The 24,830-nt window shown below is 39.0% G+C and overlaps 1 protein-coding gene and 1 long non-coding RNA gene across 2 annotated transcripts in view; both read left to right on the top strand.

Moving 5' to 3' along the window:
- The window catches only part of DLG2 (discs large MAGUK scaffold protein 2), a 1,049,275-nt gene that overhangs the window by 38,573 nt on the left and 985,872 nt on the right, over positions 1-24,830 (top strand). The gene's annotated exons all lie outside the window — the stretch shown is intronic.
- LOC140646608 (uncharacterized) lies at positions 7,964-23,236 on the top strand. The gene is made up of 3 exons (XR_012040503.1): positions 7,964-8,006; positions 8,223-8,352; positions 22,540-23,236. It is a non-coding gene; the product is annotated as an uncharacterized lncRNA (long non-coding RNA).

Below are 24,830 nucleotides of genomic sequence, written 5' to 3'. Positions count from 1 at the left end.
CAATAGGGATTTTCTAGATACCATGCAAAAGTTCAGCATTTAAATATGCAGCATTTTACAGATAATTTTAGCATTCTGTAACATTTTGATGATCTTTCCTCTGCTTATTTGCTGTGCTGAGAGCAAACATGAAAACTGGCTTTTTCACAGCATCTGCACCACTAGACAACTTGAATTATTTTGAGGAAGTAAAATCTTCCCATCCCAAACGGCAGTAAAAGTCCACTTTGTCACAGCAATATCACAATGATGAACGTTCAAGGGCAAAGCTTTGATTAATGACAGCTGCAGTTTGGATTTCACTGATGGTGATTTTGTACCTCCTTCCAGACAGCTGCACACTTACTGCAAGTATCTAACTAGACATATTTATTATGCCAGTTTGGTTAAATAGTCGTATAAATTAAGCACATGGATACTTGTATAATTTGCATATGCAGCATGTGACTGTATTATGTGAAGTAGGCTTCTAAGAGAAGAATGTCCATAATTCCGCTGAAATATTCCTATTTTGTTAAATTAAGGAGGTCCCTGATTAGGTTCCATAGAAGGGAAATCCCAGTCTGCAAAGGGTCCTGGGGGTGCAGGAATGGTTTTCCTCTATTCAAGAGCACAGAATATCATTAATACATTTAAAGTTGTCCAGTATTTTCATGTGCCTTTCCAAAATGCTGAGTTTAGCAAAAAATTAGCAAATTTTGGGTGAGCATGGCAAACCATAAAGCAAGTATACTGCCTTTAAGTAAGCTTTTTGCTATTAAATGTCCTCTTTTTTATAAATGTGAAGGAGTAGTCAGCATTTGTGCTGCTGAAGTTGTTGTGCAGACTTGCAACTGTAAGTGTTAAATAGGATGCTGTGGCAGCTGGGTAGGAGTAAAGCTGCAATGAGACTCCTAAATGACTGGTTTCACCTGTAACCGTTACTGTAATGTAATTAAGCTGGTGGTTGTGCAGTGATTGTTGGGAACTTGTATTTTGCATAGGAGCAAAGCTGTAGAGAAATCACCAATACGATCCATAACCCAAATCCTGGGTATTTTATTGTACCACTATTATAACAACTGTAAGTTGGATGACATGATGTTAAATTTGTCTTTCTCCACTTCATGCCCAGGCATCTCCTGCAAAATACAAGCTCCCGTCTCCATTTCTATTACTCTCCTCTACCCATCTCTTTAAATATTAGCATTTTAAAGCTATCCATATGTACAATGTTTGCTGTTTTATACATATCACAGAAAGTAATATAATAAGGTTGGTTATACACCTTGGCAGATACCAAACAGGCTCCAGGTCTTTGCTGTGCTCCATCCCCTGACCTTGCCTCTGTCTGAGCAAGGATTCCATCCGTGCTTGGCGTGACCATGCTTGCCCCCTCCTTGCCCCAGGTGCTTCCCCCACCACATACTGTTACCTGCAATGTAAATCCTGCTATACCTTGAGGAAACAGGGCGAGAGTCTAACCCCACAAAAGGAGCCTCCCCTTAAATTTTTTGTGATCATATTCAGTAGTGTTGCAATGTTGAGAGAGATCAAGGGAGCAATTTATGGCTTTGGAAATAATTTCTCATGTGAGTTATCACTGACAGGTAGGGTTCAAAGAGCACGTGGCTCAAACACTCATTTTTTTGTTTAGGGACTGCAGTCATGGGGATAATAAAATGCTACCAGGTAGTGCTAGAGTCTTACACACCACCGCAGCGAACAAGAAGTTTTTGAGCTAGACAAAATGCCCTGCTCCCCCGTCATCACCAGATGCACATAAATCACTGTCACTTCTCCCTTTTTCCTTCATGTACTATTAAGTGCATTCTTTTCACAAGCTAATAACTCAAAGTGTGTGGTAGTGTCTGAAATGAAAGTCTGTTAAGAAATATTTTCTTTCCTATTGTTTATTGTTCTTTCTGTATGTACAATACATGACGCTCCTTGGGACAAGTAATTATTGCAGGTGATGCAGTTTTTTTGGGGGGTTGCTCTCGAGGGGAAGATTTAAAGCATTGAATAGCATGAGTTTCTTTTTTCTTGCTTGACAAGGTATGGGAACAGCGAGTAAGACTTGTCACCAGGTGGCACCATTAACCTAAGATGTTTCAGCTAGGTGAATGCAATGAAGTTTGTGTTCAAAAGGAATTTAGTAGAAAGATTGCTCTTTTCACCTTTCTTCAGAGTCTAAGTAAATAGCACAGAGAATAGGCTAAATTCTTCTTCTGTTCACTGGCACATTTAAAATTATTTCAGGCATTTGCAGTGTTATAATCTGGTGAAGAATTTTTCCACACTTTGTGTGTGGTAAGTAAAATGTGTGCCTATATTACTCCATAAAACACCTTCCTGCTTATGTATTTTACAATATGCTGCATATCTGGTGCGTCAAAAAGCTACATTTTCCCTAGTGAAATCCCAGAACAGGCCCAGGGAATTCTCATATGGAAATGTTTGTGTCTAAATATTGTTTGAACTTTTTTAGACTATATTCTATGAACCCAAACAAGAAAAAAAAAGCGATTTTCCTTTGCTTCCTAGTGAGTAGCACCATCCACGATGCAGAGCAGGTGATGAGTCCCATCGCTGCTTGCTATTCAGAAGTGGTGGTGGTGGCCCCTGTCCCTGCCAGAACTGCTGCAGCCTGGATCTGCTTGTGCTGCTTCTCGGCACTCGCAGGATGGTGTAGCTGTCCTCTGAAGCAAAGAACAAAACTTTTCCCATAGCAGACATTTAAATAGCTTGAGTCAAAAAATTAGAGTTTCTTTTGATAGGGTCAGGTTCCTTTCTAAATGGCTTTTGGCAAAGTTTATCAGCTTGATCCGAAGGTGGTAAACATTGTGATGATTTTTTTTTTTCTAAACAATGATATTAACCTCATGATAGGAGACTAGGGTGACTCTTGGGAAACAGCAAATGCTTGTTCTTTTGATCAGGTAGTAATGAAACACAAACCATAATCTAGTTATTTCTGTATATGCTGGAATATTTAAAGTGAGCAGTGTTTTAGCTAGCAACCTTTGGGATTCTTAAAAGCATGGTTGTAGGGTGCAGCTTGTAGTTCCTACTTAGCTCATAAAAGTAAGCAGGAAAACAGAGATTTATACTTAAAAAGATTCTTTCATTAACTTTGTATTAGAGTGAAACCATGAAATGGATATTGTTCATGTCAACTGTGACTCGTAAGGTCACATTAAAACAATAGGTTGATTATACGAGAACATATGCTCTGGTTTCAGTGATTTCTGGGGCATTACTAGGTAGGATTGTATTGTACTAAATTGCAAGTCATGCTGTAATTTAAGTCATACATATTTTATGCGTTTTCTTGCCTTTGCTTGCTTCTCTGGTCAGCTGTGAAAGTCAATGATTATGCAGTCTTTGCAGCAGCGTCCAGTCCTTGTGTGCATGAACAGAGGCAGTGGAGTCTCCGTCCTTGGAGATATTAAAAACCTGACTGGACATGGCTCTGGGGAACTTGATCTGGTTAACTCTGCTTGAGCAGGGAGGTTGGAGTAGGTGGTCTCTGGAGGTGCCTTCCAGCCTCAACCACTCCCTGATTCTGTGTCTATCAGAAGAAAGGTCTTGGCAAACAGAACTGAATTTCTCTAATTAAGCTGCGAAATGCCCTGTGTGGAAACTGCAGACTTGTTCTCAGGTAGACTCCTTGCTCATATAGATAAGGGCAATATTCAGAGCATTTGGAAAGAACAATTCTCTTGAGATTTGCATTACCATGCAGTTTTTTACTGATGTTTGCCCATTACAACACAATAGATAATGTAAATGCCTATTTATCTTCATTCCCTAACAAAGCAGAAAATGTGCATGGTTACATAGTGAATAGAAAGCAGGAAGCTTCAGTGATACAATATCTTAAAGAAAGAAATGTCATTAAGCATCTTGCAAAATATTGTCAGTTATAAAAGATCCCGTATGTACATACATACTGTTCCAAGTTTCAGTGAGCTGACTCAGTGGACATTTCAAGTAGCAGCAATAATAGTGTTATTACAATGATGGTCTAAGGAAGAAAGTGAGGAAGGGTTTGTAGAGAGAATAAGGTCAGGCGAGTAGGTTTTTTTGGACTGAAGAGTGGTTTGCCTGGAAGAGTGCCTCTTTAATTCTGATTATATTGGTTTATGTAATAAAGGCGATCCGAAACAGTGACATTATCAAATGCATCCGTGGTCCAAAAAAAAAATTATATTTTTTCACTGTTTGAAGGATCCAAATGGTGTAACAGGAATATCACTTCTGAGTCACGATATTGTACTTGACCATGTTTTTCCAGTTTCTCTCATTTATAAATGGAGACATGGGCATGGTGGCAAAAGGGAAATGAATCTGATGTGTAGATAAAACTCTTTATCTAGGATGCTGCCTTCAGTAGAATCTTTGGCACTGTAAGACCTAAATTCCATAATAACAGAAATCCTAAACATAAATCCTGAATTCCTTGGTTGTCATAAAACACTCATAATACTTCAACCTATTTCTTTTCACTATTTTCCTGGCTTTTAAAAATTTTTATATTTCCTCTTTATTTATTTCTCCATATTTTTTCACATGTCTCTGTGTGTTTTTTTGCTTTAATTTGGTTTGCCCTTTTTTTTTTTTTTTAAATTTCCTGTGGTCAGTAGCAGGTCATTGATTTTGTACAGGGGCATTGTCTGTATTTCCAGCAAGGACCTGAATATTGTCTTGGGCGCGATGCTGCAGGCAGCTGCCTGTGCTTATAACTGATTCTGATCCTGACAGCTTTAAATTATTGCTTTTTGCTTGCCTACAAGCCTTCAGTGAAACTGAAATTCTTGCACAAGCCCTGATACGTCAGGAAAACCGTGGGCAAAGGATATGAGGAAAGCAATTTATCCATCACCGACAGTCTAGCAGTGCATGACAATCTTTCAATGGTTGGTCAGTTGTGAACTGTGGCAGTGGCAGTTTCATTAAGCATAATTTCAGGTCAAAGTGTCTATATGACCTGTAGACCTCCTATATGCTTTCCACAAGTATACCTGCACATGTATAGACAACCCATGAATGGTTTATCTCTCTTCTTCTGTTAGGAGTTTGCATATAGGTTATTATTCATATGTTACTCATCTGAAAAGTAGCAGAACTGACAGGTGATTGCTTTAACTGAAATGGAGCAGATCTGATTTAAACTAACCATAAATTTAAATAGGAGGTTTTCAGGAATCCTGATCTGGGTGAAATTTTTCGTGAGTGATTTTTTATTTCTTGGGGTTTTTTTGGAAAATAAATCTGAAATAACCACAATTATTTATAAATGCCATTCATATTTGGCAAAGACTGCTGGCTGCAAAAAAATCATACAGTCATAGGATATCTCAAGTTGGAAGGGACCCATAAGGATCATTGAGTTCAACTCCCTGCTCCGCACAGGACTACCTAAAACTAAATCATATAACTAAGAGCATCATCCAGACTCTCCTTGAACTCTGACAGGCTTGGTGCCATGAACACTAGAAGAAGGAAACATTCTGGTTCACGTTGTCAGGTTTTTCCCCTCTCCCTGATGCGTCCTCCCAGAGTCATTCCCACCCCAGACATCAACGCCAGTGTGTCCATCCAACTTTGGGCATTAAATGCCCCAGCAGCACTGCTTGGTGGGTATTTCAGTCCTGCTTCTGGCAAATCCCTTGGGAATTTATGTCTCCTCCTTCCCAAGAAGTGTCCCTGTGCTAACCAGGGAAGCTTTTTCTGTGCACTTTTATTTCGTATTGTACACTAGAGAGCAGCATGTTAGAGGGATGTTTTAAAGCTGAAGGAAAGCGGTCCCTGAAAAGATTTTGGTTTCTTTTCCACATTCCTGTGGGAAAATATAAAGGCATTTTATATATCACTGAACTAGGCAGTAGCTGACAAATAGTTTCCTGTTTGGGGGAATGGAGATATATGTACCCATTTGCTTTCAATACGTGTTACTGATGGAGCTACCAAGCGAATAGCACAGGTTTTCCATTCTGCCTACGTTCTGAAATTTGAATTTTCAATCATCTCCTTCACTTCAGCTTAATTAATCCAACTTAACTGAATTCAGTCAACTGCTCTACACTTTCTCCAAGCAGGATAAAATGCAACAATGTCTGACTTATGCTTATTTACAAATTTTTTTATATAGGTGTAAATTGTAAATTTGCATGTTTCTCTGCTTTGTTTTACCAGCTACACATCAGAGATATCCAAGAACTCTCTGGAAGAGAAAACTCCTTAAATTTTCTCCTTAAATAGGCTCTGTGACTCTAGAGCCCTTGTATCATTGGCTTGCTCTGATTTTTAATCAATTAAGAGCCTAAATCAAATTTGAAAAGGATACTGATCACCAAAGCATTTTTCCATGGCTATAACTAAAGGACCTTACAGTATAATGTAAAGAAAGACAGTCCAGCAGAGGCAGGGTCTAAAGAAGATGCACAGAAAGGTGGGCTTAGTGGTGTTTGGCCACATTTTCACAAAATCCGAATAAATTTAGGCTTAGAAATATGCCAAAGAGCTGTATCTTCCTCATGGAAGTTAATAATGGTTTTTGAGTGTTGAGAAATGAACTCAGATACAGTTGTACATAACTATTTTCAGTGTGGTTACGGAGCACTGACTGTGCATTGACATAAAAGGCACAGTGCTCGGTCAGTCTCTGTTCTGCTGGTGGTCCTTGTACCTCTGAAAACTGCGTCCTGGCCTCCTGCATGTGTTGGGCAACGCCTGGAACTTGTTCTTCAGAAAACTCATCTGAATTTGATTCCTTCCTGTGCCAGCAGATAGCCTTTCAACGAAGAAAAATGTTCTGCCATCCTTAAACTATTAACTTGTGAGATGGAATAGCCAACTTGGTGTGTTTGCGTAAGTCCGCTTCTTTACAGCCAGAGGCTGTTTGCTTACCTCCCAGTCAGGATGACTGCTTCTCATGTGGTCTCTACCCTATTTGTTTTGTTTTACTTGTAGCCCTGCTACAAATTAAAATTTCCATGAGTTTAGCTCTGAATCACTTGAATACACAAACCTTTCCAGGTGTAGTTCACAGGGAAGGTCAACACTATAACTGAAAATAAATTAGTTGGGCAGAGGTGCCCGTGTCTCTGTCTCTGCATGGGTGCAAGCATCGTGCTGCTGAGGGTGGCTGATGTGCTGCCTGGGTAGGAGCCAGAGGCAGGTAAACATGTTCAATGGAACAAGTTCCTCTCCGTATTGGATTTGTTAGTGTAACCCTAACTATGATGCTGCGCTTGCCGTATAGGTAGCAAGTGGATAATTCTATAGAAACTTGGTAACAGTGATCAGATCTGTACAGCTATGGATGCTTTCTGTGCATAGTGTTTATTTGATTGCTTTTTTTCTCAGGCTTCTCTTCCCCCAGTACATCTGTACTCGAGACATTTTATTTGGTCAACACAGACTTATGAAAAGAGAGGAGAAAATTTTTTCTATGTGGTTAGTTGGTTCTAACATTCAAACATGTCATATTCAAAGGAAATATGTCACTTAAGCATCTCCGTTTTTAAACAACCTGTCTTTAGCTGAAACACTGCTGATTCTTCATAAAGAAACCTAGAGGATGAACACAAATAAGCAGAACAGAAAAATCCTGGGAAATAAGAGGCAGTATTGCTCTTCTCTTCATTCCTGTTGTCTACTTCTGGAAATTGGTTAGATTAGGATTTCAGTAGGCCTGAAAGACAGCAGATCAGAAAGAAAATAAAATGCATCCAAAATTCACTCTTACATTAACGGAACAATACCCTGAAAGGGAAATCCTGCCAATAGTTGCATCTGTGCTTTTTGCAAGATAGTGATAAAAAAGCAAAAGAAATCTCTTCATTTTCAAGATAGCTTCACAAAGAAAGCAACCAGACATGGAACCATCTCCCACCCTTCACTGCCAGCGGCTGTTGCGTATGATGTCCTTGGATGCCCCAAAGATTAGGCAGTCTGATCCATCTGGCCCATGTAACAGGGATCAAAGACATTTCTCCATCTACAAACTTAAGCTCAAGGTAAGTGCATCCTTTTACTAAGTTGCACAATATTTTCATAATAAACAGTGTTAGAGCCTTTTTTTTTGTAATTACGCTAAAGCACAAAGTTGTCTGCCAGTTGTTATGAATTTGGTAAATGAAGGAAAGGCTGTAACACAGCTTAAGAAAGATATATTCATGAAGACTATGTATCATGAAGAGCAAGAGATGATATTCCTTTCTTTTCTTTTTCAGCTCTCTGCAAATGAAGAGGACAAATTGAAAGTTATAGTGTGAGAAAATTAATAGGGACATCTGGCTCTTGAGGGGGCAAAATTGTGGACCAGTCCTCTCATGTGGCAATGCATTATGAGCAACAAAAAAGGTATCATTTAAAATTACTTCATGTTCTCAGTATGAACAGACAGAACACATGTCAGTGGGAACTTTACATCCAGTTTTTATTTTCATAAATCAGAACTCAGTTAAAAAAAAACCCAAAAGCAAAAACCCAGATTTAATTTATGTCTTGATGGTCTCAATATATTCACCAATCTGCAAGTTTCTTCTGCGGTATTTTTATTCATTTAATCAAATGATAGTCTTTGTATGGCAAGCACATTTGCCTTTCCTCTTGAGGTAAAAACACCTCTACTCCCAGTTGCTAAATCTCAGTTACAGTTCATTTACAGCAGAAAGTCAGAAATTAGATGAAGTTTTAGCATCTCAGTGGTCATTTGTTCAGGACCAGATTAGGCAGAGGATAAGGTCACATTTTGACAGCTGGAAAGGCATCTGATTGTCAACTGCAACATGTGAAAGATCAACTCAAAGACCTGAAACCAAACAAGTATTTTTCACTTGATTGGTGTGAAATTTGTGTTCATGTTTTAGTTTTGTTCCACAGATATTAAATGAGAGTCTACATTTGTGGTGGCACGTAGTCAAAATCACTCTTGGCCAGCTGGATACCACATGCCTTTCTTGAAGTCAGAGGATTATTACACTGGATCATTAAACTTCTAATTTAACTCTCATTATACCTGAAGAAAGTACTTTCCTCTCTTGGTGCTATGTCTTTTTTGTATTTTTCTTAATGCAAGCTTAATGACTACCAATCCTTATCTTCCCCTTAAGAAGAAACGGCTGCTTTTAATCTAATGGAAAACATGTATTCTTGAGAAATCAGTAATTCTGTCATCCTAAACACATTGTCATCAACATTGAAGGTTAAGTTTGATCACATTTGGATTCTGAATTACTGAAGGTATTCAGTATTCGGTATTCGGAAACCAAAATGTTTTCTCTAGAGATCGAAGATGGTGGAACAGTCTTCACTGGGCTTTTCTTGCTGACCTCTCACAAGATGTCTAGTCTTTATGGCCAGGAAACAGTGGGCCATGAGATGTCTGTGCTGGCATTTATCCACAGGCTGTTAGCAGGGTACAGCGCCTGTTTCTTAAGTTCTTCTATATCCTTTCTGAAGTGTAAGGCTGGCATTTGCTGGATGTATCTCCGTGTAGGCACATTTATATCTTTGCTAGTTTCCCAGCTGAATTTCTGCTCAAACTGCGTTCATATAGGTGGGTATGGAACATGCACACTTTATAGCACTCCTCATACTCTTCTTTACCTCTGGATGTAGTAGTCTGTCATTATGAAGGGACTTCTTTACGCTTGGCAGAGGAATTAGCCTGTGCAAGAAAAGGGTCAAATTCTCGGTAATGAAGAAGATGCATCTGCGTGCAGTGGGAAGAGTGACACGAAGATTTCAGGGGTTCATGCAGACATTGCTAGAAAGTCATGGGAGCTTGGGAAGAGTCTGAAAATAGGATTGGGATGCATGGAGAAGGTTTGCGGTGCAAAGAGGCTATAGGGACACTCTCACATAACTCATATAAGACTCTCCTAGTTTGGCTGTGCTCTGTATTGGTTTTTTAAATGTCAAAGAGCCTTCCTACTTACCACGTCATTTTAAGATCCTTGTTTCTGTGCTACAGCACTTAAGATGTCCCAGTGCCTCAGGTTACATCCCTGGGAGAAGAATGCCCTTGGATAAAGTGAAAATAAAACTGGTTACTTAAAACCAAATGGACTATATAAGAGTGGATATTTCTACAAACACAAGTGAAGAAATAAAAACCACATTTACTCTTCTTACACCCAGATTAAATCAGAAAGGTCTCTGTCTCCCTTTATCTTGCAGACTTGCTCTAAATGCTTTCCTGATGCACACCTTCTAAGGAATTCTTTTATCTGTGCATGTCTTACGTTTCAGGTTTACATGCATCAAAGGGAACCTATTCCTAACAGAAAGCATTAGTTTATCAGAGCTGATCTTTAGCAAGTCCCTCAAAGGACCTGAATGGGTTTAATCTTTACCCTCAGCATATGTACTTCTTTTCCCTCAGACTTATTCAATATATTTTCAGTCATTTAGCTAAAATGAGGAGTCTTAATATCTTAGACCAAGTATCATCTACTGCAGTATACTGGTTATTCAATAGCTCTTTGACTTAATGAAGATCACCTTCTCTCTGATTCTTTGTCTCCATCCATGGAAGTTTATATTTTATATTTGATTATGTTGTATTTTATATCTGTTCATCATGATATAAAATATGCTTAGTATAAACATCTAAATGGTGCAGAGGTATGCAGGTCACTGAGACTAGTTAGAATAGTAATTAAATAGTTTAGATGATAGAATCATAGATTTGGGATAACTAAGCCTTACTAGCTTTCTTCTTCTATTTAACAGCAACAGGCAGGAATAAGATGATTGCGAGATAATCCTGGGGAAATAGTGTCAGAGTCTTGATGAAGGGTACCAGAAAATCAGCGAAAACAAGGCAGAGGAAGAACTCAAAGAAGAAGGCAGGGACAAAAGGTAAAGGAGATGGCCTGAGGAAACTGAATTCAAAATCTGCCCACTGAGGAGGAGAAGAAAACATGGCCAAAAAAAAAAAAAAAAGTGAAATGTAGAAAAGCATAGAAAGTGAAGGAGAGAAAATAATGAAGATTAAAACTTTGAAGAGGAATGTTCAAGAGAAGAAAAGGAAATGCCTAAGTCAAAGGAGGGCATGAGAATGATTGTACATAGCATCTCAATTTAGATGATTTAGCTTTTTCAGCTTTTTCTCATTTTTATCTGAAAGGAAGCAGAACTTTGCAAAGTAAAGATTCAGAGTGAAGAGAGACTCTGTGTACATATGTGTATATGTATGTGTAAATGGTCTAACTGCCTTTGGATGGAGTGGAATAATGATGGATAGTGAAGAAGAGTATCATCCTGCCACAGTATGAGTTTTACTGGTGACTGATGGATTTTGAAGTCATAATGGCAGGGTGCGCTTTATTGTTACAGATTTTGGAGGTCCACAGTGGCCTTCTCTGAGATGGTTGTCTAAGGGTCCTTTTATTATTGGTGGAAAGAAATAACCTCTTTTAAGATGTGAATCATCCCATCTCCTCCATTCTCTCAGGATGAGATGAATCCTGTCACAGAAGAGTCAATTTCTCTCCATTGTCTACAAATCTTATTTAGACCACTAACTCAAATATAGACCACTGCACTACAAAAGTCTTTCCTTGCAGTGAGATGAGTCCCATTTGAAAAGAGCACCATTAATACATATTATGTTTTACCATGGCTACAAGAATATTCACATTTTTCATGATAATTGTTCCATGTTGACCGTGTAAAAATGAAATATTGTATTCTCCTCCCCTGAGACACTCTTCTTGACTTCCCTCCTGCTTTTCTTTTAGCATGGGAGACACATTAGGGATTCCATTCTTGCAGCTTAGCTTAGTGTAAAGGAGAACTAGTACAGGAAAACTACTGAAGACACCTAGGATAGTAGTATATGATTTCCTTGCACTTAATAGCATTCCAGGAGATTTTAGATATGCCCATTTGCCTGACTGCAGCTGCTGCCAAAACCAGTGACGCAAGACCCATAAGCTCCTGGGTTCAGGACGACTGCTTCTTTCTCAGTGAAAACATTTATTAAAAAATACACAAATACTGTGATGGCTAAAGTTATCTTGGGGGTCTCTATAGCTTGGTATATTTGACTGATAACCTGCTTTGGATATTGCCAGAAACTGGCTGAGCTTCAGAAGTGACAGTTTCCTTCCCCAAAGAGTCTGGATGGGAACCGTCTCCTGGGAACACCATCTGACCTCCTGAGAACACCATTTGACCTCCTGAGGAGGTCTTTGGAGCCTCCATTGCAGCTCGTACGTGACTGGGCTGCTGGATGTCTAGGAGCTTTGAAAACAAATAATGAAGGTCAATGACAAAATAAAAAAGGAGTAGGGATATAGGTTGCCCCCCCAGCAAACAGTAGAATAGACAAGGATGTGAACCAGACTATATTTTATACCTTATTATTTCTGCTACAAATCCTTACATCCAGCCCTTCAGAGAAAAATGCATCTTAGGCACAAGATAAGTGAAAGCCAAAACACTGCCTTTGCTTGTGACAGAGTTCTGTGTGTAAATCATTCTGGCTTACACTTCTGCTTGCTTTTAATGCATCGCTTCAGAGTTATTTTTTGTGGTAGGTAAAATGCATTTGGAAGATACACAGGATTTTCCCCAGTGTAACACAGGTTATTTGCAACTGCAGAAAGAAATTGAATGTTGCTTCCTCAGCAAGACTTCTTGAAGTCAGTGTTATAATTTGTCATAATCCATATTGAGTAGCTGGAACATTTGCAGTCATGAGAATGAACCAAGCTGTCCCCCTCTCCTACGTTAATATTAGTTCATATCATACAGAATTGGATGGCTGCAATAAGTTTGTAGATTCTTGCTTATACCTGTCCCTGTGGACTCTGCCACAAATCTTCAGACTGGCAAATCATTGAAATGCATGCCTCAGTTTCCCTATTTGCAAAGTAGAGACCACAGTACCTGCCTACCACAGGCAGTGTTGTGGCAGTTGACTGTAAGTAAGGAACTTTTTATACCTAGAGACATTTTTGGAGATATTTTTGCAGCTGCAAGAAGGTTACTTTTTGGAGAAACACCTGCCTGATGACAGTCAGTGATAGCCTATGCTGCAGGAACTGCGAGGAGAGGGTATGGGGAAAGATATGAATAGTAATTCAGGAACTAGGAACTATGAATAGTAATTCAATGAACTAGGAATTCAGACTTGTATCTCAGCCTGAGGTGATACAAAAAAACATGAACAGTCAAAACCACCTAATTTCAGAAGTGCTAACATGCATTTTTTTCATATTCAAAAGGTCAAAATAAAATGCTTTGCGTAAAAATTGTGAAAACATTCTATTTTATTCGAGATGTTTTGTTTAAAAGCATGGAAAGGATCAAACTGTTTCATTTGTATCGTTCAGTACATCATTCGGGGCAGGTAAGGGAAGAGAAAGCAGTCAGAAGAGTCTTGACAAGTTTGTGTGGTGTAATATAACTGAAAATGAAACAGAAAGCTAAACAATTTGAAAAATCAGAGAAAAAAATCTAAAAGATATCTAATTCTGGTTTGAATCATATGGCAAAATTTCAATCACTTTTTCAGTAAAATTTTCAGTAACATGTTCACAATTGTTTTCTTTTTTTGTTTGAATTTTGCCATTTTGATTGATCCCAGTAAAACCTGCACTTCCTCACCGTTTTCAAACTAGTTGTTCGCATTGATAGCCAGGTTTGGGGGTTTTTGGTCTGATTGTGGTTTTTCTCTGAGATAGGTCACGGTTAAACGTGATGTTTGGGCTTACGGAGAGGGTGCCATGTGTGGCAGAATTGCAGAGGAATTCCTCAGTATTGCTAGTGAAGCAAGCAGTACTTCTTGGGCTGGCTGCCCCCATCCCAGATCCTTCCCTTCCTCCCGTGTTTTTGTGATTATACTGATAACTTGGTTTGACCATGAGCTCCTACTAAACTTGCACCTTGGATCTCTGCTGACTTCTTATGGACAAGACCATGTTCAACTCTATTCACCTCTTTGCCCTTAAGTCCTTCAGATATGTGATGTACTTACAATTGGGAAAGATGAGCCGGCTGAAGTCCCCCAGCTGCCTGTCCCTGTTTTCTGTAAGGGGCCACCCTGAACTTTGGTTAAGTGTAACCTTGATGATTTTGGAGTCATCACTTGGTATGGGTGGGATGGCTCATCTGTCTTGGGACTGGTGAGAGTCATCTCAACATCAATCCTACATGTCGATGTAAATTTAGCTGTCAGTTTTTGCCTCTGTGCATATGCTTTTCTGTGCATGTGTAGGCTATGGATTTTTTTTTCAGTGCGAGTGTCTTTGAGCTGATATTTTCATTCTCTGGTTGTAGCTGGAAATAGCGGAACAAATTCTTTTCTCCTCGTATGACGATATAAATATGGAGCAACTTCCTTGACTACAGAATTACTCATCATAGATAACACTGCAGCTTGCACTTATATCAGTTCATACCGATGTGACCTGCTCCTGTGGTATGCACTGTGCTCTGCTCACCAAATATTCAACATCTTGCAGCATTAGAGCTTTGCTACCTTATTTTTAATTTGCGTGTGTGTTGCTGAATGCTCCAAATAGACAAGACTTTGACATTTTTGGTCATTTAGAGGATATTGAAAATCTGAAAATGCTTTAATTATCTTGAAACACTTTCTGATTTGAGATGTTCCACTCACATATGCATGCCCCACAGAGACACAAAGCTCTTTTCAAGCCAATTACTGTACTTTTGCTCTGCTATTGAATTTTGCTTTCTGTGAGTGCTTTTTCTTCCCTTCAGCCATCCCCTGTCTTCAGTGAGCCTATTAGCCTTATACTTACAATTCTGAAGGTATCCCTCTGTACATTGTGAGTCAAAGCTGTACAAGTAGTAAAGTGGCTACACTCTCACTGTTCAAATGTCCTTCAGTAATATATTGTGCTTGCGTTCTCCCTGTGCCGCTCAATGTATTCACAACAGACTGAAACAAAATACAATGAAGCCTGTGCCAGCATCTCCTCGAGAGATCTTGAAACTCAGTGATACAATTTGTGTGTGGGAAGATTTAATTTATCTGTTTAGTTTCTCCTAAAAGCAATTAAGAACACTATTAGCCACTATTTAAAATGTCAACATTTCCCATAACTACTATGCAATAGTGCCTTGCATTGCCACAGTTTTCCTTTGTGTTCAATAATTAAAGCATGTCAGTTGAAGAAAGATGGTACTATTTGGCATATGTTGACTTTTGAACACTTCCTACCTTATCTGTCCTGAGACATAGCTGTTTGCCAGCTGATCATCACTGCCTACCAGCACCTGTCCTCAGATTGCATTAGACAGATTTGTGCTTCTGTACCATGTCACGGGGAGTGTTTTTCATATCACACCCTTGTCAGAGCATATGGCTTTGACCCTGAACCTGTTAAACTGGAGATGCTATGTTGAGTCAACAGTTTTCAAAGTTGCAATCAGGTTAACCAAACAAATTCAGTGACAAAGATTTCTACCAGTGTCATTTACATCTGGGATGATGCTTTATTCTTTCTGAATCAGTCTTTCCTGAATGCTAATGATTCTCTAGCTAGTAGTAGACACATTGCTGGTAGTAGGCACATCCCATTGCTTCTTGAAGCTTTCTGTAATGACACATTATTTCTATGTCTACTGAAAGGCTGTGCTTTTACATCAGATTTACGTTAGAAGTAATCTGTCCTTTTGTAGCCCCAGCATGTTGAATGCCCATAGAAAGGTTCAGCAAAGATGGTTGCACTACCGGGAAGACTGCTTATGAAACTCTGCTTTGAAATGAGCTAACAGCAACAATGAGGCTTAATCAAGTTCAGAAATTGGCATAAGACCACTAGTTTGCCCTTCTGGAAGACCTTAGAAAGCAGAGGATAAAAATCTCAGATTAAATATTCTGGAACAGCTTCAGTTACTTGGGTGAGGCACAGAGCTGAATCCTTTATGAAGTTCACTCTGGGCCAAAAAAATGGCTCAGCTTTTCCGTTCTACATCTCATCTGAAAAGTGTCATCTCTGATTGCAATGTGCTGCCTCAAGCAGCTGTTCACTACTTAATCGTATAGAAATCATCTCACCACTCCAAGAGCATCTGGAAGCAATGATGGTGTGACTTTGCTCAACGTAGTTCAGACTGGATTCCAGAAAGGATCCCTAAACAAGACAGAGCATCTACAAACTTGGTCAGTTATTAACTAACCTACCTGATACTTCACACACATCTGAGAAACAAACTAGAGACAGTTCTGTGTATTTGCTGATACTTTGTTCTTCCATTTTTTGTTGTGATGAAGAACTTTGGCATGAAATAGGAGGTTTAGGCCAGATGCACAAAAATACATAAGTCCCTAGGTGCCACTAATTTCAACTTAACTCAAGTGGATTTGTGGACCGAAGACTTGACATCTTACATATTTACAGCTTCCAGATGTTTCTGCCATATAAAAAATCATGGTGTCTTATATGTTTTCTCATAGCAACCTCATGGGGCCTCAGTGCCGAATGACAAAGGTGTTTAGGCACTTGTATCTACAGATCTACTAGGATCTATAAAGTATCTTTGCAGACACTGACTTTTGGTGGACATTGAATTCTTAAGGTTTACATATGCTTTGGTAAATCCCACTAGCCATATTGCTTGCTTATTTATGTACCTTCAAAAATCTGGCCCAAGGATTGCTGTTGTAGCAAGGGTCATAAATCTCTACATACAGATATTTCCACACATGTATATATAATAGTAAATACCACTGAGTTCTTCACTTTGTTCCAAGCAGATATCAGACCCCGTTCAGCCTTGTGACTTAGGTCATCATTTACATCAGTACAAAGCAAGCCAGCTTTTATTCATTCATAGCTATGATTTGGCTACTTAAAGACACTAACAAAGAAAATCAGCTCTACATTCAATTTAATCATCCAGAAAAGATGCCTTTCTGGCTGCTTTAAGTTTTTGGAAGTGAAAAAGAGCTGGAGCATTATCTGCTCTAATCATGTGAGTACAAAGTAGGTGAAAAATGCTACTTCTGGGACAAGTAGGTGAGAATTTTGATATAATAGTGTCTGCCACTCACTGCACAGGTACTGTAGCACTGGACAACCAGTCAGCGGTCCAGGTGGCGAGCAGATAGTGAGGCCATAATACTTCTCTTTGACGAGAAGTGATGCCACCGGTCAAAAGAGTTCCCTAGGCAAAGTAAGCACTTCTTTAGAGCCTTCTAGTGGAGCTGTTGGAACAATGGTCCTGGGCAAACTTATCCCGTGGTTTCATCTACTGTACCCTTTTTCTAAATTTCCTGGCTGTGGAAGATCAGTTTTGTGAAGGAAACATTCAGCCAGGCTCTGTTTCCTCTTTTCCTCTGTAACTGCAATGCTGTTAGCAACTGTGGCAAACGTTTCCTCTCCTGGATTTTCATTGTTGTCGAATACTTGCAGAATTACAATTTTGTATGTATTAAATTACTTTCATTACTGTTTATGCAGCATTACATATCATTATGTAAAGACTCATTCCCACGTTCTTAATCACTGTGTTGTACATTATTCTGTGAGTGTTATTATTACATGAGTATTGTTGCCTGGTTTTTGCTTTTTTCCAGGTTTTTGCTTTATCCTAAGTTTCAAAGTTGTGTTGAGCCTGTCCTGTCACAACTCAGTAAACCAATGTAACTGTTCCCATTGCTATGAGACCTGCACCACACTGCACTTTTAGAGTTGTTATTATCTCAGCAGTATGGAGGACGCTTGTGCATGCATGCATGTGTGTGCTCCATGTTTCTGTGTCACCCAATAGACACGTCCTGTTGCTAGGTAGTGTCGGGCTTAAAATCAAATGAATAACATTGGGCTTTATTTTTTTCCGGATCGGTTTTATTTTTTTTAATGAAAATAAACTTGGTTAAATGTTATATCATTTAAGATTCAGCTTCTGCCATCAGATGCTCAAGCAGAATACCCAATAAGACTAAGCAGAGTTGTGTGCATGTAGTTTGGGAGCAGAAGCCCCATTTTCTCCTTTTGTTCTCTCTCACTGTCTGGCAGCCGCTCTTCATTTGGTAACTTTTAAAAATTTAATTAAGGTACAGGTGACATCTTTCAGATCATCCATGAAAAAATAGTATGCCCTAAGAACATCCAGGTTCATTCATCTAGCTGTACTATTTTTATATTCTTTTGTATAGAGCTTCTGAATCTAGTGGTAGATCAACCAGTAATTCTTTGGTCAAAATCTATGGGTAAATTTTATATGCTTGTTGCAAGTCTTTCCAATTATTCTATACATTTTCTCTGCTGAAATGTCAAGTTTAAAATTAGCCCGCTGCCTTTCTTTCCTTCCCTCTACTTGGAAATTTGGCTCAGAAAAGCAGCATCCATCAATAGATTGAGCTGCAGGTGAAGTGCCAAGAACTTGCAGTCTGCTCTCGGCACAGCCAAGTGCTCGTGCTGTGCAGTCACGAGCAGGGCCCTTCTTCTCCATGCTGAACTTTGAAGGAGCCTCAGGCTGGACTGGAAGTTTACAGATATGGTTTTATCCTTTTACTTAATTGCATCCACGTTTTGAAGCCTGTAGTGAATATTGGCTTGACTGGCAGCAATAATCAAAGAGCTGAAAACCTCTCATTTGTGTCTGCATCTACAAAGCTGCACCTGCAAAGGCAGCTATATAGTATATTTTGCAGTTTCCAGCACCACATGAAAGAAACAAAACCACTTTAAAAAATAAGCCTTAAAAGATGTTTGTTATGTAAATTGGGGGTACAGAGAAACATCTATTTAATAGAGATATTGTGAAGATTAAGTAGTTAAATATTTAAAGATCTTTGAAAGCATCTGTAATTATATTCAGTGACTACAGCTTAAATATTTTTCTTAATACAAACAGGAAGGAGAAACTCAAAGTAGTTGTGTTACCTTCTTACAAAGCCACCTTCACTGCTCTTACTGTATTTTAGAGATAACGCATTACGAGTTTTTCCCAGGAAGAATCCCTGTTTTCCTTCTATTACTTATGACCGATGAAGAATAATTGATGTTAAATGTCTCTGTTAGCTCCTGTGTGTTTCAGTTACCAATTTGGCAGTGATTAATAAAAGATAATTCACTTTAGTGAATAATATATTGCTATAAATTCATTTTTTCACTCCCTTCAGCACTGCATTATTCTTTGCTATTGCTCCTTGGTGAAGATAAATTGTTTACCTGGACTGTCTAGAGCAATGATTATCAATACATGCATGGGTCAGATGGTGTTGGCGTGCTATCCAGAGGTATATTTGCAATTGTAGTCTCTTCACAAGCCAGAAATCTTAAGCCTTACATTTTTTACTTTTCTGTTTCACTTTTGCAACTTTTAATCTTTTCTTTCTTCCTGTCTCAAAGCAGACTGGAAACAGGCATTTTTTTGCCTTGGCCCCTGAAACCAACCTATTAATATGTGCCTTGCAGTGTCCCTTTTTCTCATCCCTTCTAAACAAGTTGCATTAACAGTTCAGTATGAACAGTTCAGCTATGAGATTATCTTGTGATTGTTTGTACCACGTATCTAAGCATAACTCTTTCAGTGTTTCTCATCATCCAAGCAATGCACACATAAAGCCTTGTGGTTATTTCCTTACTATAGTGTCATTTGCTTTTTCTTTCTTTTTGTGTTTTCTGATAGAAATTGCACACTATACTCTTCCCTTAGGTCTTTGTTTTAAAATCCACCTTCTAGGTGTTTGTCTTGTACATTTGTTCAATAAAAGCTGTTAACTCTGGGTCTTCTTTCCCCCTCCCTCCATACAAACCCAGAAAATTAATTTTTTCAGGAATTCAAATGCAACTTTGTAAGAGGCAGTGGTACAGCCCACTTACTTACACAACATCCTGTTCACTTCTTAGAAAAGACTACATGTGAAATTTCAGTCTTCATGGAATTAGAAGAACCTGCTCCAGGAAACGTTGTTCTTTCATTTTGCCACTTATTATTTGCTTACTGGTCTGACATCTTGCTACAGTTCTGGAAGACTTACGGGAACTGTAATAGCATTTACAAGTCTTTCATAGGCACCTTTAAAAAAAGTCATGATCACATGACCACTAATCAAAGACACTGCCATATGATGGTTTTCCAGTGACTGATTTGTAATTTTGAATGGTTTGATGTCCACACTACTGAATCAAAACTGGCAATAATCAGGCAAATGCAGGCAGAGAAACCAAAGATGAAATTGTCTTATAAATTGATCTACTGTTCCCAATCTTTTTCTCTTAATCAATGCTAAAAGACATCAATAAGGCAGAATATGGAAACTTAATCCCCTTACTGTCTGATATATTCTATGGAAAAACATGATTAATAGTACAATTTGTCCTGGCTTCTTAAAGTACTGAGAAAGTACATTTGTATCTGGGATGAGAACAGTGGGGTAATGAGAAACACAGAGACGAGAGCAATGAGGTGGAATGTTTAAGGCACCCTGCTATCGTGGGAAAGAGCAGCAGAAAAGGACTCTTGGAAAAAACCCACCCTTCTGTAACTTGCCAGTTCTTGATTTTAGGTGGAGGTGCTGCTTGGGAAGGACTCGGTATTCAGTATAATGTGATAGGAAAACATCTTGCTTTGTCTCACTGGTTTGATTAGCTTTTAAACCTTGAATTCGGTTCTTAGCATTCTTAGGAGAATGATAAACTCTTAGGGGAAAAAAGCTTCCTTTTAACTCACAGTCTTATAATTGTTCAACTTCCCTCTGTAATGCACTCTAGCATTAATTTGGCACTTCAGACATTTTATTTCTGGTGCTATCTTAGGTTATTTGGCTGGAGTATTTCAATATAGTATCTGAGCATGCTCAATGCTAATTAATTTGTCTGTAACATAGTGCTAATGATCTTATTGTAAAACTCCTTTTGATGTTGGTTTGGCCAAGGTTTCTTCACAAACCCCACAGGAACAGCAGAGGTCTCTGGCTGTTCTTATGGTATTGTGGGAAGCTCTGCTCAGAAGAGTTGTTCTGGAGGAAGATGGTTGTGTGTGTTGTGTGTGTGACTGTAGTCCTAGAAATAAAGCGTTATCAGACAGGTTGGTTTGACAGTTTTTCCAAAAGGCAGCCATGCTGGTGTCACCCACTTTTCTCCTCCTTTCTAAGATTTATCAGGTTCTCAAAGCGGATGTTGAGTTTGCAAAATGGGATGGCTACAAGCATGTGAAACAACATTGCACAGGAGCTTTCATTTGTCTTGGGTCAAATACACTCACTCTCAGAGTAGGCTGCTTACACTCTTACAAGCTCAGAGAAACAGAACATGTTGCCTCCTCCATCAATGCACTTGCCTTCCTTAGAGCAAAGCACCCCTTTTCCATGGCACATATGGGTGCCGTGCAGATACCTCTATCCCATGACTTGTAAAGACAAACTCCAGTTTAGGAGGCAGAGACAAGACGAGGTTGTAATCCTTCTCCATCATTAAAGGGTGTGCAGGTAGAACGGGAAAGAGCAATGGCCCTGCTGCAGTCCTCCTCTCACAGCCTTGCAGGAGCTTCCCAGCACGCAGCCCCATTCCTGAGGTTGCATGGTTCCGAAGCATCTGGAGCTTTAGCATGGCAGTGGGCTTAGCAGTCTGAACTTTGCTCTTTACTTGAGGATGAGAAATGAATAATCTAAATGGGAAGAACTTTCACTAGCAACAACAAAAAGTAAGGGTATTGTCTCTGTTCTGCTGGTGCCATTGATTTCAAGGCCTACTGGTTAGAGGAGAATATGCAGAAAAACGTATATTGCTTTCCAAATGATTGCTGGGGGTCTAAGAAGGAGAGAGAAGGATCTGCTTCTCATTAGAGCTGTTTTAAAATAGCAAAAGTCTTCCTTTATTAACTTATGAGCATTAGTCATCTATTTAAATATGAAAGTGTTTCCCTCAGTCTATTTTAATTGAGTAGTTTTGGATGTGGCCAGTAGGGAGGGATGAACAGCTGCTTCAGTAGTCTCTAAAGTCATCTTTGAAGCAAACTCAGACTTTTATCCAGTCAGTTTTCAGAAAGAACAATTATGTTACCATTTCTCTTTCTCATTCTCATGTGCTGCACTGCCATAGTTTTGTTCCAAATAGGGAGGTGTCACAGTATCACGTGAATTTTTTATTTATATTTTTTCCAGATACTGTCCTCCCAAGTTCATGTAGAGAAAAATTTACCTAGTGTGACTTCTTGGGAACGTGGGATGATTGAATCTGACTGTGGTGTTTCCAACCCAGCTCAAAGAAAGTAGCAGGGGAAGTTTAGTTAGGTAGCAAATGTTCTTTGGCTGCATAAGTCAAGGCGACTGTTTAAAAAGGGAATGATCGCTCATGGGACTCTTAAGCGCTCTTAAATCCTATTGGAACTAGCAGGGTATAGAAGGTCACAATAGCACTGGGCAAGATCATCTGAGTACCTTGTGAGGTTTAGTTGCCACTAGTAAATACAGAGTGTGCATGGGTTTGACAAGGACTCCTATTTATCATTTTTTAAATATGTTGAATTCCTAATGAATGCTTTTTATTTACATAAGAGAATAAAAGATTATGCTTAATTTTGAATGTACTTACCATATTCCTTCTTTGACAGGTTCTTCTGCTCTGGTATTTTTCACAGTTCAGCTTCAGTCATCAGCCTGCACTGTAGGACTGTTATTGACCACTCCAGTTTGCTGCATCACTTGCACCGTGGCACTTTTCAACATCCAGGAGAACTCAATACTTCTGCTATAAAGAATGTGGACATAAAGACCAGCCTGCATATTTGTGTCCCTGAATTACTTCCACTTGAGGAAAAAGCTGTGTACTATTGGATGAGGTCCTGAAACATAATTTAAAAGCATCAGCAGCAGGAAAAAAACCATCCTGAAGTGGGGAAAAGACATGCTTCTTGAACATTATTCATTTGAATCATGGAGCTATATAGAAACAGATATTGATATGATGCAGTTGACATGTGACAGTACCAAATGGACATTCTTCAAGAAGTCAGCTCCATCTTCCCTAAGTCATCACTATTCTCTTAGTAGGCCATATTTTTTAGGAATCGCTCAGCATGTGTATGAGCTTTCCCAGTCCTATATCCTTTTAAGCTGCATATTTCTTCTGGATTGAAAACGGGAGACAATGTAGCCCATGAGTTCCTGTGAAGGCATCGAAGCAACATTCCTCACTTTTAGGGGACTGGTGTGGTGCCATGCAGAAATCTAATGTTCCATGCAATTTATGATTTTCCACTTTATTGAAGAAATAATTCTGTTTTTTTGTAGGTTTATGAACTTGCAGTCTTGAATGCACAGTACTGCAAGTCACAAATCATTTTATCTATTGGCTGTTCTGTCTTAAATGAAGAAATATTATATATTGTTAATATCCTAATCTCCATGAGTTTGTGAAAAAATCAATGATTTTTGAGTTAAAATGTAATTTTAAAATGTTGAACATTTATTATTAAAATTTATTTGTTTAAAAAAGAAGAGTGTCAGTTTTGTGAATTAATTATTTTCTGACAGATACCAGAGAGGGAACTGCTATGGTGGTTTTTGAAAGAGGAATACCTTTAATCACAAGCCTGAGGAAGTGACTTGCACTGTAGATGGTTGGGTGCTTTGAGCTTGTTTGCACATATCTAACTTCTTCCAAGTGAAATGTAGGGGATTCTGTATATAGCTATTACACACATGCCTACATGCTCACACCAGCAGGAAGACTGCTCTGCTGTTATCGTTGTGTCCACAGGATAACTCTGAGACTTTTATCCTTCGTTGTTCCTGGCATTGTGGTGACTGGAGCAGGAGCCTGTAAGCCCTAGATTCAGTTCTCAGAGCTCCTGCTGACTTATTTTGAGACCTCAACAGGGCATGTAAGTGCTGTGCGCTATTTTCCAATCTGCCATAAGAGGTGGATAGCATCTATCTTATTAGCACACTGTGGGATTTCATCCAGTCATGTTTGTGCACTGCTTTGAGATTTTTCTGCTGAAGGTGGTAGTACTATTTCTTCCAATTCCCAATTCACCTGTGCTGCAAAGTAAGTAGGAGCTTCCTGAGATCACAGTTACTTCCCTAAAATGTCCATTTATCTCCTGATTGAGATTTAGTGATTCGTTTACTGATAGCCAGAGGTTTTAGCGAGCGGGTTGTCTTAATAACCTACAGGCCTAGAAGAATCATTTTTGCATCTTTGCCAGCCAGTGGCAGAGTATATGTATTCTATGTATTTCTATTCAGGTTTTCATAGGGGAGTTCAAAGCTTAGAAATGAAACTTGCTTTATTTTCATTCAGATCTGAGAGGAAGACCTATCACAAGCTGCTACACTTGGTGAGGTAGGCTGTTCTCCTTTCCCTAGAGAAAGGGAGCTGTTTGGTTTCACCTCGTGCCATGGCAACTGTTTTCTTTATTGCAATGAAGGAGGGACAGAATTTATAAACTGCCCAATGTAAAAAGCATTGGGAAAACAAAAGTGCCATTACTTCTGTCCATTTTAGCAACAGGAGGGTCAGTGCTGTGACATCTGTATAGGAGCTATGCTTTGGGGCTGGTTCATTAGAGGAAGAAGAGACTATTTTTAAAAAATGTGTATTTTTAACCTTCCTCTCTACCCCCAAAATGAAGGTATACATAATGACAATGTACAGAAGTTAATTAATTTTAACTTATATAATAACTTTTATATAGACCCTAAAATGGACTATATTGAATTTGTAGCAGGTCAATTAGTTGAATTGTCGTACTGATGAAACCGTCAGTACCCCTAATCATAAAGATGGTTTCCATCTTTATTGGTTTCTAGCCCCATGCTGGATATATGGAAATCCTGATAGCTTTAGAGTAGAAGCAGTGAAGTGAGACTTCTCTCTCCCTGTAGTTGTGGTACTTGG

This window comes from Ciconia boyciana, chromosome 1 (assembly GCF_034638445.1).
Source record: "Ciconia boyciana chromosome 1, ASM3463844v1, whole genome shotgun sequence".
NCBI lineage: Eukaryota > Metazoa > Chordata > Aves > Ciconiiformes > Ciconiidae > Ciconia > Ciconia boyciana.
The sequence above is the reverse complement of the archived record's forward strand: the minus strand, read 5'-3'. Positions and strand labels throughout refer to the sequence as shown.